The 16,593-nt window shown below is 33.0% G+C and overlaps 1 pseudogene; it reads left to right on the top strand.

The window, feature by feature from the left end:
* The first annotated feature begins 4,423 nt into the window (after positions 1-4,423).
* On the top strand, positions 4,424-9,176 carry LOC18046256 (annotated as a pseudogene).
* Positions 9,177-16,593: the final 7,417 nt, after the last annotated feature.

The following is a 16,593-nucleotide window of genomic DNA, read 5'->3' as shown; positions in this document are numbered from 1 at the left end:
GTTGGAATTGTAAATTGTAAGAAAAACTTGTAAACAAAATAAAAACTTAGAAAAATGACATAGAAATTGTAAATTGACATTCAGTATGAAGTGAAACAAAAAATGTGTAAACCACACATAAAACTAGTAAATTGATGAAAAAATATGTAAATTAATGTTGGACTTGTAAATTGCAAGAAGAGCTTGTAAAGAAAACAAAAACTTAGAAAAATGACATATAACTTGTATATTGATATTAAGTGTGAAACGAAATAAAAAATTTGTAAACCACACATAAAACTAGTAAATTGATGAAAAAATTGGTAAATTAATGTTGGAGTTGTTAATTGCAAGAAAAACTTGTAAACAAAACAAAAACTTAGAAAAATAACGTAGAACTTGCAAATTGACATTAAGTATGAAACAAAACAAAAAATTTATAAACCAAATATAAAACTAGTGTATTGATAAAAAAAAGGGTAAATTAATATTGGAATTGTAAATTGCAAGAAGAGCCTGTAAACAAAACAAAAACTTAGAAAAATGATATAGAACTTGTAAATTGACATTAAGTGTGAAACGAAACAAAAAATTTGTAAACCACACATAAAACTAGTAAATTGATGAAAAATGGTAAATTAATGTTGGAGTTGTAAATTGAAAAAAAAACTTGTAAACAAGACAAAAATTTAGAAAAATATCATAGAACTTGTAAATTGACATTAAATGTGAAATGTAAACCACACGTAAAACTAGTAAATTGATGAAAAAATATAAATTAATGATGTAGTTGTAAATTACAAGAAAAAAGTGTAAATAAAACAAAAATTTTGAAAACCGACATAAAACTTGTAAATTGACATTAAGTGTGAAATGTAACAAAATATTTTAAAGCACACATATAACTAGTAAATTAATTGAAAACATGGTCAATTAATGTTTGAGTTGTAAATTGTAAGAAGAACTTGTAAAGAAAATAAAAACTTAAAAAAATGACATAAAACTTGTAAATTGACATTAAGTGTGAAATGAAATAAAACATTTGTAAACCACATATAAAACTAGTAAATTGATGGAAAAATGGGTAAATTAATGTTGGAGTTGTAAATTGTAAGAAGAACTTGTAAACAAAACAAAAACTTAGAAAATGACATGGAACTTATAAATTGACATTAAGTGGGAAATAAAACAAAAAATTTGTAAACTACGCATAAAACTAGTAAATTGATGGAAAAAATGATAAATTAATGTTGGAGTTGGAAATTACAAGAAAAACTTGTAAACAAAACAAAAACTTAGAAAAATAATATAGAATTTGTAAATTGACTTAAGTGTGAAATAAAATAAAAAATGTGTAAACCACACATAAAACTAGTAAATTGATGGAAAAAGAGGTAAATTAATGATGACGTTGTAAATTAAAAGAAAAAAGTGTAAACAAAACAAAAAGTTAGAAAAATGACAAAAAACTTGTGAATTGACATTAAGTGTGAAATGAAACAAAAAATTTGTAAACCATACATAAAACTTGTAAATTGATAGAAAATAGGTAAATTAATATTTGAGTTGTAAATTGTAAGAAGAATTTATAAACAAAACAAAAACTTGTAATTGTTGCATAAAACTTGTAAATCAACATTAACTTGTAAATATTGCATAAAACTTGTAAATCACACATAAGATTTGTAAATGCCCTTAAAATCTGCACCACATAATCGGACGATGCTTTATCATTCAGTCCTATTGTGCGGAGAAAACACAATAAACGGACCAGTCATATTGTCAAATGAATGATCCAAGTAGATTACCGGTTGATTTTTCCCAACTAATATGAAAAACAAGAAATCATGGGTGAATTTTCCGTGTTTTTGGGACTAAACAGTCGATTTAGAAAAGTGCAAATTAAAGTAAACCAGTTGATTTGTGAAATTATAGAAAATTGGATAATTCAGATGAATTTGACAAGAAAATAATGACGGTCTTAAAAAATCTATATGCACCATAGAATGCAACGATTTCTAATCCTCTGTGGCATGATTATTTAAAGAAAAAAAGACACCTACATCTCTAAAGTTTGAGAAAATGGTCATAAAAATTGGCAAGTTTAAATAAAAGGACATCAAAATTCTTTTTATCCATAAAACTCTTTAATTATAGTAATTAAAAAATTGACTTTAATGGTTTTTAATTAACAAAAATTTAATATAAATAATATAATCTGTCTAGTAGACTAATAATATTAAATTATTTTTTATTTTTAAAATAATATTAAAATTTTAAATTATTATATTTATTTTAATAATATATTTGTAATGTTATAAAGATTTTAAATAAATCTTTGGGTTAAATAGATTTTACAATTAAAAAAATCTCCCTATTAGTAATATTAGAATTAAACTTTACATAATATTCAAAATAATTTTAGTTTTAATTTATTTATTTTATTATGTTTCTATCTATTATTAAAAATTACTTTAATTAATAAAATAGGTCTCATGGATTGAAAAATATTAAAATATTTTTAAATATTAAAATTATTTTGAAATGTATATATTATTACATTTATTTTAATGCCATATTCTATTTATTATAAAATTTTGGAGTTATTTTTTGGGATTTATAGAGTTGAGGGACATTATGGTCTAAAAGGAGTTAGGGTATTGAAAATTGAAGGTCTTTGTGGCTATTTTCCTAAATCTTGGGGTATAAATGGCTTTTTTCCTTATTTAGAAGTTCCATATATCAAGTAATTTAGTTTTCATAAAGAAGATCTGTTGTGAATGGTTTCATTTTTTATTTTCTGGGATGAAACTTGGGTCTCTAATATACTTCTTATCCACTCAAGTTACAAGAAAAAGGCCTTTATGTGACCGCCATCTTGCCATCACAAGAAAGAGGTCTTCCAATTTTAATTAGATTTTAATTTTTTTAATTAACCGTTACATACCAAATATAAACCATAAGAAAAAATAACAACTTATGAGTTATTTTAGTTTAATTATTAGAGCTAGATAATTTTCGTACGAAGGGGTCCAGATTCCATCTTTATATTTCTAGTTCCCCTTATTGTCCATCTTTATAATACAAAGGTCATCTTTATACCCGAGTTTCTGAAATTAACATGTTTACACCTTGCCCTTGTATTTGTTACTGAATTTATGTAAAAAGATGATTTTTCCCTTGAAATGTAATTTTTTTTTTTTTTTGATGAGAAAGTAAAGCTTTCAATAGATTAAGAAGAAGAGAGCAACATCAACACCTGGACAAGGAAGTCACCTATCCAGGTGACAGCAACCTCAAACTCTAAAGCTACATTAGCTAAGTTATGGGCTATTACGTTACACTTTCTTGGGACAAAAAGTATAGCTGACGAGCCTTGTTTTTCAGCCCTGCCTGGATTTCTTCAATGTTCCAACAAATTTCAGTTAAACTTTCCTTTTTGTTTAAAGTGAGCTCCACAACTTCCTTTTAATCTGATTCAACAATAAATTGGGCACAATTTGCTTTCTAAGCTACTTGAATACCGAGCAGCACTGCTTCTGCCTCCATGTTTGCCACGTTTCCTTTGAAAGCTACTCTCTTAACAGCTGCAGCCATGATCTCCCCACTTGAATTTTTAACTACTGCTCCAAGACCCGCTCTTTGCTTAGACATTTGAATTGCAGCATCTACATTCAGTTTGTACCTTCCTGGTAGGGGGGTTCCCAAGTTTTCTTGTTGTCGTACTGATGCCGAGACAGATCTTGACCGTTTCCAGATTTAATTCTTCTGTAGGATGCCACGATAGCTTCTGCTCTTGCTACTGAGGCATGGGGTCTTCCTTCTTCCCCTCCACAATATAACAATTCCTTGAATACCATATTGCCCAACAAACAACAATTATTTGCTCTATCTCCTCTTTCTTCCTCTTCACTGCTAGCTGCAGCAAACTCACACTACTAGAAAAATGGTCTTTACTGATACTTGTGTTCTGACACTTTATTTAAAAGTATCAGTATATACATATATTTGGATCATTTTCCGCGTTTAACAAATATGTATCACTAATTACTAATACTAAAGTATCAATAGCTTTAGTAATAGCGATCAATGACGCTTAGGTATCAGCAATTAAAAATTATCATTTTAATTTTGTTTTAGTCTGAATGCGAACCCAAGACCTCTTAAACTTAGAGCTTCTACATTGAATCAAAAGACCATTAGGCTACGAATTATTTTTGATTTTTTTAGAGTTGTGCTTTTTGAGTGGATAAAAACAAAACAAATGGACAAATCTTATCTTATCCAAAATACAATTTTTCAACTCCCTTTACAAAGTATTCGTTCCCTCCTAAGCTCCCCAGATCTAAAAAATCCCTAACATCCAAATTGTCAAAAAGTGCTTAGGTTTTATCTTTTTGTTTGGCCGGCATGGTGCTGCGAAATCAAAGGTCAGTAAGCAGTAATGGAAGATAACGAGTGCAGAGATGGCGAGAAGAAGGTAAGACCAGCCATAATAGAGCTGGCCAACATGATAAGTGTTCCCATGTCTCTAACCGCTGCCATCCGTCTCCACGTACCGGATGCCATCTGGCAAGGTAGGGCCAACACCCCTCTCTCTGCCTCCCAGATCTTGACACGTATCCTCCCATCCGGTGGTGGGGACGCCGAGAACTTGCAACGTATCCTCCGCTTGCTCACCAGCTACGGCGTGTTCTCGGAGTATCGCGAATTTGGAGGCAAAAGGAGAATGAATGTGATGAGGATGATGATTGGGAATATGTTGAAGAAGGGCCTGCAAAAATTATATGGCAAGGAAATGAGATTATTATTAGGATGAAAAAGGTCAGAGTTCCGAAGAAGGATGCGAACCCACTAAGTAAAAAAGAGGTAATTTTGACTCTATTGACAGCTATGTTAGACTTGTTTCTACTTTACTTCAGGATGCCCATTCTCTTCGGTTATGGCAAAAATTAAACTTTCTACGTTATTACTGCCTTTACAAGATGTTGATAGGCCTACATCAAATCCTATGCCCCCACAATCAGAAGCCTTTGCTGATTACCAGAATGCACAACAGGCGTTGGAGACTGTTGCTCAACAAGTGCCCAATTTTGGAACTGAACAGGCATGCCTTTTCTTTCAATATGTCTATCTAAAATTTTCAATTTGCAATTACTGTATTATATTTCATTTCTATTATATTTGCGTGTTTATCATGGTCAATCATGTTTTTATTATATATGGCAGGATAAAGTTCATTGTCCTTTCCATTTGAAGACTGGAGCTTGTCGGTTTGGTCAGAGATGCAGCAGAGTTTATTTTTTCCCTGATAAATCGTGCACTCTGCTCATCAAGAATATGCATAATGGTCCCGGGCTTGCTTGGGAGCAAGATGAGGGGCTCGAGGTATGTAATTGCTGATTCTTATATCCTGATAAGGACTCTTCCAAACTTTTATACTTTTGTGCAATTTGTTGGATCATTTTATATACGGATTGTCCTTGCTATATAGAAGATGCTTTTTATAGAGAAAAATATTTTTCCAGTTGATATACTGTAATGTGTTTATAATTATTCTACATAGTATTACTGGTGAGTTCTTTTGAGTTCACATTTTATTTCTTTTCTTTGACTATGTGAAATCAGATATTTATGTTTTCATAACGATGGAGATTCATGGTGTTGGCCTTGATTGGGTAAGAGTGAAGGCTATGAGCTATTATGTATCCTACATGCTACAAATGATTTTAGCTATTATGAAATTTTTTGTTTATATGTTTGGCTTATTTCTCTTTCTTTCTTTCGTTCTTTCTTTCTTTCTCTCTCTCACTAGTCACATAACTGTACAACTCTGTTTGAGTTAAAAATTTCTCCTTAACAACTAGTAGTTTCTTGTGGAATATACCATATATCGTCGATTGTCAGAGCTGGTCATCTAACAATGGTCATTACTTTGGAAGGTTTGGGATTGTTTGCCACAACACCTATTTACTGACACATGTTGTTGGTGCTCTTCATTTACTTTAGAATGTGTCAGGGGAGACAGAAAGCTGGAGAAAAAGAAGTTGCTTTGATTGATGCAAATTAAATTAGTTGAACACATGATAGGTTTCATTTCAGTCGATTATACAGATGAGAAAATATTAGCCATTAGGTGAGGATTAAATTGCAGGTTATATATATCTTGTCCCCTAGTTGTGTATTTTGAATAGTGTTAACCATGTCAATGGAGATCATGGTTAATAGTTGTCTCCGTGTTAATCCACTACCCTTTGACCATTATCTGGAAGAACAAAATGCAAATTGAGAAACTAATCAAATCGATAACTATCATAGTGAAGTTTCAAGTTATATGCTAGAGTATTTTTATAAGTTGTTTCACCTCCTGATAAATATCATTTTGTTTTTCCAAGGTCAAAATAAAGCATTCTTGACAAACTATACTTTCATACTTTTCTTTTGATTTTATGTTTCTGATGTTAACATACGCAAAAAAAAATTTTGGTTGATTTGCCTTCTTTCTTTTCAGTATATAGATGAGTAAGTTGAACGCTCTTATGAAGAATTTTATGAGGATGTTCATACGGAGTTCCTGAAGTTTGGTGAGATTGTCAATTTCAAGGTTGTTAACTATTTTCTGTAAATGTACTTGCTATCTTGGAGTTTCTCAAGTTTCTTTATTTCTATTACCCTTTTCTTAGGTTTTTCAAATATTGCAATTTTGAGATTAACAAATATGATAAATATGAAGAAAACTACCTGTTACCATTTTCTTTGACAATAATGACAGAGCCACAAACAAATTTTTACAGCTTAGTGTGTACCAACTGATGTGGTATGAAGAGCTTGGCTGAAAAGTGATAACAGTTATTTTTTTCAATTATGTAGACCTAGGATGGTTTTATACAATCAATCTCGTTGTGCCATATTAGTTTGTATGCCCTTGGTTGCACAAGATGGCTATGGTTATTTCATTACACTTTCTTAAATCATTCTCTGGCCTCCCAGATTAATTGAAACTCTATGGACATTATTTAGCATTTCTTGTAGACTCAGTATTCTGTAAGATTTAGGCATGGATTTCTTCCTTTTTCTGCTTATACTAACTAACAAATATGTGCAGGTGTGTAGAAATGGTTTTTCCCACTTGAGAGGAAATGTCTATGTTCACTATAAGTCGCTGGAATCAGCTGTTCTCGCTTACCATTCTGTCAATGGTCATTACTTTGCTGGGAAACAGGTCTTTGTGAAGAATTGTTGGAGCTTACTTTCTACTTTATATTTATTTATTTTATATAAAGTAACTACTATTTAAAAAATGTTTGGCTCTCAGTGAATGGGCCTTGCCACTTTTCATGTTTCTGATACAAAATTCCAGAATACTGATATCCTGTCATTTTGAGCCTTTTTGTCTGCCTGCATTCCTGGTAATTGGTGCCTATTAAAATGGATTGAATTAAAGCTCTTGGCATTGGGTATAAGATTTGGTTTATCTGACAGACTTCAGTTGTAAAGTTTACAGCATGTCTTCTTGGAGGCTGTATTTGAATATCCCAACATGTTGATAGGATTTGGATAGTCTTAAATACCATGGCAGCTTTCTTAGTAAAGGGAGATTGAAAAGGCATGATCTAGGAGAAGCTTCTACTTTCTTAAGAGAAGCTTATACTTTCTTAAGTCATTGTTTAAGGGTTGTTTTTGCAGTATTCGTTGGGGTCTAGTTGTTCCGTAATTGTTCCAATTGTCCATTCAGCTTAAATTGCTGTGCATTGTACTAAAATTGCTTTACTTGTTTGATTGGTCTGAAAGTTGAAGAAAATTATTAAAATAATTTCATTTTATTGCTATGAGAACAGTTGTTTCACTATTTATTTACTTTACAGAAGATTCCTGACTAGTTTCCTTTAGACTTGACACTGGTAAAATTGCAATGGGTTAAGCTGTGAAAAATTATATGCTTAGTGAACGCCAGCACATTCTCCCATCTTTTAACTATCTGTGGACACTGTTGACATAGTCTAATCTGAAAATTTTCTCCATGCTTAAATTGTAATCAACACATTACTGTTTACTGAATTTTACAGCTTGTCATTTTCTGGATGGTGATGGTTTATTTATTTGTGTGTTTCTTGACAGATCACATGTGAATTTATTAATGTGACTAGATGGAAGATTGCCATATGTGGGGAATATATGAAGTCAAGACTAAAGGTACAGCCAATTGCCATTTTTCTTTTGATATGAAATGAGTTTGTTTCTTTTCTTCTTTTCTTTACGCTCTTATTATCTTCGTTGGGCATTTTTTATCAGACATGCTCTCGTGGAATGGCTCGCAATTTTATCCACTGTTTCCGCAACCCTGGCGGAGACTATGAATGGGCTGATTTGGATAAACCACCTCCGAGATATTGGGTGAAAAAGATGGCTGCTTTATTTGGTTATTCTAATGAATCTGGGACCTGGAATCAAGAACGCTCAGGACAAACGAGGAACAAGATAGATTCAACTAATGCCGACAGGTATGCTTTTATTACTAGTCATAGACACTATAAACTGTACTTGGTATATATGAACTCTTGTTTATTTAATTCACTTTCTGTTATTTGAATTTTTTAGTTTAAACTTCCATGTTTGACCTATGATTTTGAGAGGTTTCTTCATAGTATCGTTCTCTTCATTTGTGTTTTCTTCAAGTCTCCTAACTCGGTTTTCTTAGAAGCAATGAATAATGAAAAGATGTTCTCACAATGTAAGATTTAAAGAAAGTTCTTCTGTTGGTTTTTTGGTCTATTGTTTGAGTTTAAAACCCATTTTCAAAAATGTATGATTAGTATGTGGCGTAATGACCATGTTGCAAGCATGGCAAGAAAATAATTAGATTCAACAAGATGCCTTTGGTGATGTAGCATTGCAATCTTATGTACAAGGGATGATGATCCAAACTATGATCAAATTTCATTATTTAATGTATTTACTGCTGATGTTAGAAATCTTCTGGTTATTTATGGTTTTGTAATTTCTTATGCAGGCATCATTACAGAAGGTCTAGATCAAGGGAGGCTGATCGTGTGAAAAGTGGTTCTGGCAGAAGCCATGATGATAAACGTCAAGTTCATGAAACAACTTGGAGTCGGAGGCGCTCCAATTATCACAGTGAAAGCAGAAGTGATGAGGCTAATTCTGATGGAAGTTGGTCAGATAGGGACAGAGACTAATTTTTATGTATTGAATTTGGATTATTTAGTTATAAGAGTAGGATATCTCATATTTTGGCTATTGAAGTTCAATTTGTAATATATACTAATAATATTTAAATGTGAAATGAAAGATTTTGTGATATAAATCAATTTCTTTTTGTTATTTTATGGTGCTTTTAATTTTACAAATAAATCAATAGGCAATTATCCAATTTAATTTTTTATTTTTTAAAAAATAAATTAACTAGTGATACCATGGTAACAGTAATCATAGACACTAATAAAATATCAATAACTACTAATACTATGGTGTCATAATATCGGTGATACTGCAGTAATAGTAATCACTGACACCACTTACAAGTGTCACTATTTTTCTGACTCCCAAATTACTGACACAATTAACAAGTGTCAGTAATAGTAATTTCTGACACTATTTTAAAGTCAGTAAAGACCATTTTTCTAGTAGTGTCAACATGTCCTGGAGGGCCATTCGCCTGATATCCTCATAAATTTTTGTCAACTTCCAGACCTTACGAGCAACCTTACACCCAATTAACGCATGAAACACATCTTCTCCCATATTATAACATCTTTGGCAAATTGGATCCCCCACAATTTTCTTTCTCCATAAATTCTCCCCTATTGGTAACATGTCTTGAGCTGCCCTCCACATGAAGATTTTCACTTTTTTCGGAATGTCACTTGCCCAGATTACCTTCCACTGAGTTTTGGAGCTATCTGAGCAACATGCTCTGTCCGGGAATTTGAGCTTTATGGCCTGCTGATAGCCACTCTTAACTGTATACAAACCATGCTTATCAAAGGATCGTACCAGCTGATCCGGTCTTGGGATTTTCGGAAGTGGAGTCCTTAGTATTCTTTCTAAGCCTCTTTAGAGAAATACTTAGCAACCAACTCTTCCCTCCAGTTATTGCTCTCGTCAATAAAATCGGGCACAACTGCCTTGGTTAGTACAATAACTTGGGTGGCATTTTCAGTGATCTCAAAATTTTGAACCCAATTGCTACCACAAACTGGCACCTGATTCCCATTACCAATCCTCCATCCCAGCCCTTTATGAAGCACTTGTTTGCCCCATAGAATACTCCTCCACACAAAAGATGGATTTGAGCCAAGCTTTGCTTCCATAAAATTAATGTGTTTGAAATATTTAGCCTTCAAGATTTTTGCCATTAATGAATCAGGATTGTGCAGAATTCTCCACCTTTGCTTAGCTATGAGGGTTTGATTAAAGCTAGAAAAATCTCGGAAGCCAATTCCCCCTCTTATCTTGGCATGGCATAATCTTTCCCATCTCGCCCAATGTATGCTTCTATGTGTATTCAAGGATCCCCACCAGAATCTTGCAATGGCTTTTTCAATTTAAGAACAAAGGCCTTGACGGATTTTAAAGACACTCATAGCATAGGCCGGAATTGCTTGCTTTACAGCCTTAGTGAGAACTTCTTTACCACCACGGGTGAAATTTTTGCTTTGCCAACTAGAAAGCTTGCTTAAAACCCTTAGCTTTACTTCATTGAAAAAACTAATCTTCCTTCTCCCCACCATGGATGGAAGACCAAGGTATTTCTCATGTTTTGTGATCACATTCAGCCCAAATATATTCCTAAGTGCCTCCCTTTGAAATTGGCTTGTACCCGAGCTAAAAAACATTAAGGATTTTTCATAATTAAAAACCTGGCCTGATGCAACTGTATAGCAATCAAAAATGTCTTTTAACTTCATACAATCTATACTAGATGCTTGATTGACACTAAAAAGTGTATATTTAATAAGGATAAAATTATTAGTTTTTCACTTATTGTGTCGATTAATGCGTTCATTATTTCTAAATTATTTTAATACTCCCCAAATATATTTTATGTTAAATTAATTCGTAATTTGTTAATTTTTATCTTGTAAATATTTTTCAGGAATAAAGATGGAATTGGAATTAGAATTGAAAGCGGGAACAAAGAAGAACTACTAGAACACAATTGAGGAGATCTAATAATAAAAAATAAATAAATAAAAAAGAACAAAAAGACAAAAGAGTAAAAGGCAACCAAAACATTGGTTGCCTGTGATGGTCAGGAGGCCATCACGCCTCCTGACCATCACACAATTCAATATATATATATATATATATATATATATATATATATTAATAAAATAAAAGAAAAGAAGATGATTTACTTTGCCTATAAAAGGCAAAGGGGTGGCAAGCGATGGGGGAGCGAGAAGCTGGGGACGTATATTTTGAGAGCTTAAGCCGAGAGAGAATAGAGTGCAGCTAAAGAATTTCTTTCTTTCTTTGTTTCTTTTCTTTTCTTTTCTTGTTTCCGTTTTTATCAATTTTCTTTGTAATATATTTCAAAAAGTTTATCAAATAAAAAAAGTATTGTGTTTTCTTTCAATATGAGTAGCTAATTTTATTAAGCTGAGGTGAATGGTAAAGCTCAATGTTTCAAACTATTAATTATTATTATTTTCTCAAATGAGTTTTGAAGTTTATTTAATTCTTTTCTAATTATTTTTATATCATGTTAATTTATAAATCTCACTAGATTTTATGGTATTTTGACATAATGTCGACACATTAATATAGTGTGGCACATTAGGTACTTTATTCTATATTTATCCATACACATAGAATTAAATGATATAATAATTAATTGGTAAAAGTGAGGTAAAATATAAATGAGAGAGTATTAAAATTATAGTTTGAATACAGAGAGTGGATCCTAAACCTTAGCTTATTTTTAAATTAATTTCAAATAATTTCTTTTCCCCACAATTAATTTTCTTAGTTTTACTAGATTTAAAACTCCTTGTGGTTCGACCCCGGTCTCACAGGGTTATATTATAACTAGACACTCTTATACTTGAGAGTAGTACACTTTTGAGTCGTGTCAATGCTCTTGCAAAAACCAAATTATCATCCGCAAATAACAAGTGGATGATTGACAAGCTTCCAGTGAATCTCAGCCCTTGAATTTGCCCTCGGTTTTTTGCCTGCACTAACATATTCGAGAACACCTCTGCACACATGATGAAAATGTAAGGTGAAAGAGGACAACCTTGCCTTAATCCTCTTTGCGGAAAGATGTGCCTTTTTGGCACCTCGTTGATCAAAACTGAGAAACTAGCTGTGGATATACAATTCATAACCAAATTCACCCATTTTGAAGAAAATCCCAGCCTCTGCATTTTGTGTTTGACAAAACTCCACACCACCCTATCATATGCCTTGCTAATATCAAGTTTTAAAGCAACCATCCCCTTTCTACTACTTTTGCTCTGTCTTATTTTATTCAAGCACTCATAGCCTATAATAATGTCATCAGTGATGAGTCTGCCAGGAACAAAGGCACTTTGGGTGGGGGAAATGATAGCATTTAACACCTCTTTTAGCCTATTAGTTATTGTTTTTGCTATGATACTATAGATAACATTACAAAGGCTAATAAGTCTAAAATCAGTCACTTTCTTTAGCTTGTTTAATTTCGGAATCATAGCAATGTAAGTGTGATTTAAGGGTTGAATATTACCTCCCTTATTCAAGACGTGCAAACAAGTTGTGGTCACCCTATCTTTCACTAAGCACTAGTGTTTCTGAAAAAATGCTGCTGGAAGTCCATCCGGGCCTGGATTTTTCGTGGGACACATTTGGGCTAAAGCTTCAGCAACTTCTTCCCTCGTAAAGGGCTGCTCCAAATAGCTTTCCCTCTTCGCCGTAATTCTGGCTGGCAAGTCATCCAACGCTGCATTCATTTGATCCAGCAAAGGATTTGTTGTGGTAAAGATTTTTCAAAAGTATTCACAAATCAGCGGTTCTACATCCTCCTCTTCTTCTATCCACTTTCCACTATCATCTTCCAAACCACTGATCTTGTTTTTCTTTTTTCTAGCTGAGGCTTTTGTGTGAAAAAATTTTGTATTTTGTCTTGCTCCCTCAACCAGTCAGCTGTCGATCTTTGCTTCCAAAAAATTTCCTCATCCAGAAAGATGTTGTCAATCTGCTTTTCTACTTGCGTGATATTCTCCTAATTTTCCAAATGATAACACCCATTCTTTAAATCTTGGAGCTTCTTCTTTAGCCATTTCAGCTCTTTTTCTCCTACTAAACTCCTCCTTGAAATATAAATGTGCAACCCAAGAGGGGGGGTGTGAATTGGTATTTTAAAAATTATCCTAACAAAGCCACACAACAATCCAATATAACGCCTTAATAAATTCGAAAGCAATAAGTTCAATAAAAGCACAATAAAAAATGAGTAAGGGAGAAGAGAAACAAACACATGAATTTTTACGTGGTTCGGCAATCCCCGCCTACGTCCACACCTCCAAGCGATCCAAGCTTGAGAATTTCACTATCGGAGCCTTTCCAAGGCTTCAAACGTTTACAATTGACTTCAAGGTGTCAATGAACCTTTATAACAAAGATATTATCTCCCAATCTCTTCACTCAAGTGTCTCACACACTCAAACACTTACAATTAAGATGAAGAAATGAAAGTTACAACAAAACTCACTCAAAGAGTAGATATTCAAAATGAAGAACAAGAGATGATTCAATGTTTTATGATTTACGAAATTGAGAGCTCAAGATATCTCGTGTGCTTTTTGTTTATGCTTGCTAGAGAACCTGAAAATGAATTGGATTTGAGTTTATATAGTTTGAGCCCAAAAACTAGCCGTTATGTGTTTTCTAATGATAACCGGCTTGCCGCTTTTGGAATCCGGTTAGCCGCTTTTATGTTACCGTTACAACAAAAATTTGAATTTTAGAACATCCGGCATGCCGCTTACGATATCCGGATAGCCGTTTATGCTCCAGAAGCTTACTGCCCAAAATCTGAATTGCCGCTTACCATATCCGGTTAGCCGCTTGCTACAGTAACTGCTACAGTGAAATCTTTTCTAAAACGTTATGAAAGCTTTCAAATAGATCTAATTTCATAATTTCTAAATAATGCTTTGTCAATCCTAAAAATTTTTGAAATTATGATTTCACCCAAACTTGTGAAATTATAAAATGACCCTAAATATTTAAATATTTTCAAATAGGTCCAAATCTGAAATTTTAAAACAATATCAAAGGTTTTAAAATAATTTCATTTTAGTCCAAAACACTTTAATTCCATAACATCATTTTCTTATTATAAAAGTACAATTCATAAATCTTTATTTAATCAACACATGTGGTTTGTTATCATCGAAATCAATATCTATAGCCATATAGGCTAACAATCTCCCCCTTTTTGATGATGACAAAACACATTATAAAAATTTAATCTAGTTATGAAAAGCTCCCCTTAATCAATGCAAGGTTAAAAAACTGATTTGAAAACTATTTAAAAGACTCCCCCTGCATACATGCATACTCCCCCTGCATACATGCATATTTTTATAATATATATTATATTATTCTCCTCCTTCATCATCAAAAAGAATAAAAGCTCCCCCTATCAATCATCAAAGTCTCAATACAAGCACATTAGTTCAAAAATATCTATAAGCATAAGGAAATCCATATAATCCATAACAAACAATCAAAACAAATCCATATCATCCAAAACAAAAATATAATCCAAAAGCATAATAACCATCCATATAGTCGAAAATAAAAGGACATAAAGTAGTAAATAATATGTAAGTGTGTCCAAATACAAGCATAAGTGACTACTGAGGTGGTGAGGATGGTGGTGATGCAGGAGGATACAGATATGGAATGCCAAAGTGCTAAAAATGAAGGTGCTGTCCATGAATGAGTTGCTGCTGCTGAAACTCAGTTTGCCGCATAGAGAGTGTTCGCACCTCATCCATAAGCTGCTGTGTCAAGAACTTATTCGGCTTACTGGTTGATTAACCGGCTGACCAGTTTTGAGGCAAAATATTGCTTCACGAATTCGGCTTTCCGGATTGAAGAACCGGTTAGCCGGTTGTGAGGCAGAACCATGCAAATCGTAATCGATTTTCTGGATTTGAAGAACCGACTGTCCGATTTTGAGGCAGAGAGGAAGCTTAGCAAATCCGGCTTTCCGGATTGAATAACCGGATGACCGCTTTTCGTCCAGTGAACTCCAAAATACATCCGGCTTTTTGGTTTTTATAACCGGTTGACCGGTTTTGGTCTAGAAATCTTACAAGGCAAATCCGGCTTACCGTTTTGATAAATTTGGTTATCTGAATGTTGACCCGAGAGTGACCAAAGCTAATCCGGCTTACTGGTTTGCTAAATCCGGTTATCCAGAATTTGTTTCCAGAGGAATCAATAAGAAAGCGGTTTTTCGGTTGAGAGGAAGTGGTATACCGGTTTAGACTTGGAAATCTTTTTATCTCTAATTGAATTTTAGCAAGCTCTTATACTTGTATTATATACACCAATTTGTTTTTGGCTTAAAATTTGACCAATTTTAAATCATTTTGAGATTTAAAACTTTTCAATAAGCCACTCAATGCATGAACCATAAATGCATACAATAACAAACATATTAACTTAATCAACAAATCATAATTCAAGATGCAACATTTATCATTCCAAGCTCATGTCTTATCTTTATAAAATACTCTTCACTAAAAGGTTTTGTAAAGATATCCGCAAGTTGGTTTTCAGTAGAAATAATTTTAATCACAACATCTCCTTTTTTAACATGATCTCTAAGGAAGTGATGCCTAATTTCTATATGCTTAGTCCTAGAATGTTGAATGAGATTCTTAGATAGATTTATAGCACTAGTATTGTCACACAAGATATGTATTTGATCGAGTTTAATACCATAGTCTCTAAGGGTTTGTTTCATCCAAAGAATTTGTGCACAACAACTACATGCAGCAATATATTCTGCCTCGGTGGTTGAAAGTGCAACCGAGTTTTATTTCTTACTAAACCAAGAGACAATTGAATGGCCTAGAAAGTGACATGTTCCAATAGTACTTTTTCTATCAACCTTATAACCGGAAAAATCGGCATCCGAATAGCAAGTTAAGTCAATATGAGTTCCCCTAGGATACCAAAGGCCAAGATTAATGGTGCCAATCAAATATCAAAAAATTCGTTTGACAGTAAGCATGTGTGAATCTTTAGGACAAGATTGAAATCTAGCACACAAGCATACACTAAACATAATATCGGGCCTACTAGTAGTCAAATAGAGTAAGGATCCGATCATACCTCGATATGTCTTGATATTAACTTACTTACCTTTCTCATCTTTGTCCAGCTTAATGGTAGTACTGATTGGAGTGGTTTTTGCCGTTCCATTATCATAGCCAAATCTTTTGAGTAGAGCTTTCGCGTACTTAGCTTGATTTATGAAAATTCCTTCCTCATTTTGTTTGATTTAAAGTCCAAGGAAGTACTTCAACTCTCCCATCATACTCATTTCAAATTCTTTGCTCATACACGATGAAAATTCTTTACACAACA

Source organism: Citrus clementina, unplaced genomic scaffold, assembly GCF_000493195.1.
Source record: "Citrus clementina cultivar Clemenules unplaced genomic scaffold, Citrus_clementina_v1.0 scaffold_3, whole genome shotgun sequence".
Taxonomy (NCBI): domain Eukaryota; kingdom Viridiplantae; phylum Streptophyta; class Magnoliopsida; order Sapindales; family Rutaceae; genus Citrus; species Citrus x clementina.
Note: the sequence above shows the minus strand (reverse complement) of the source record. Positions and strands in the feature narration are given on the sequence as shown.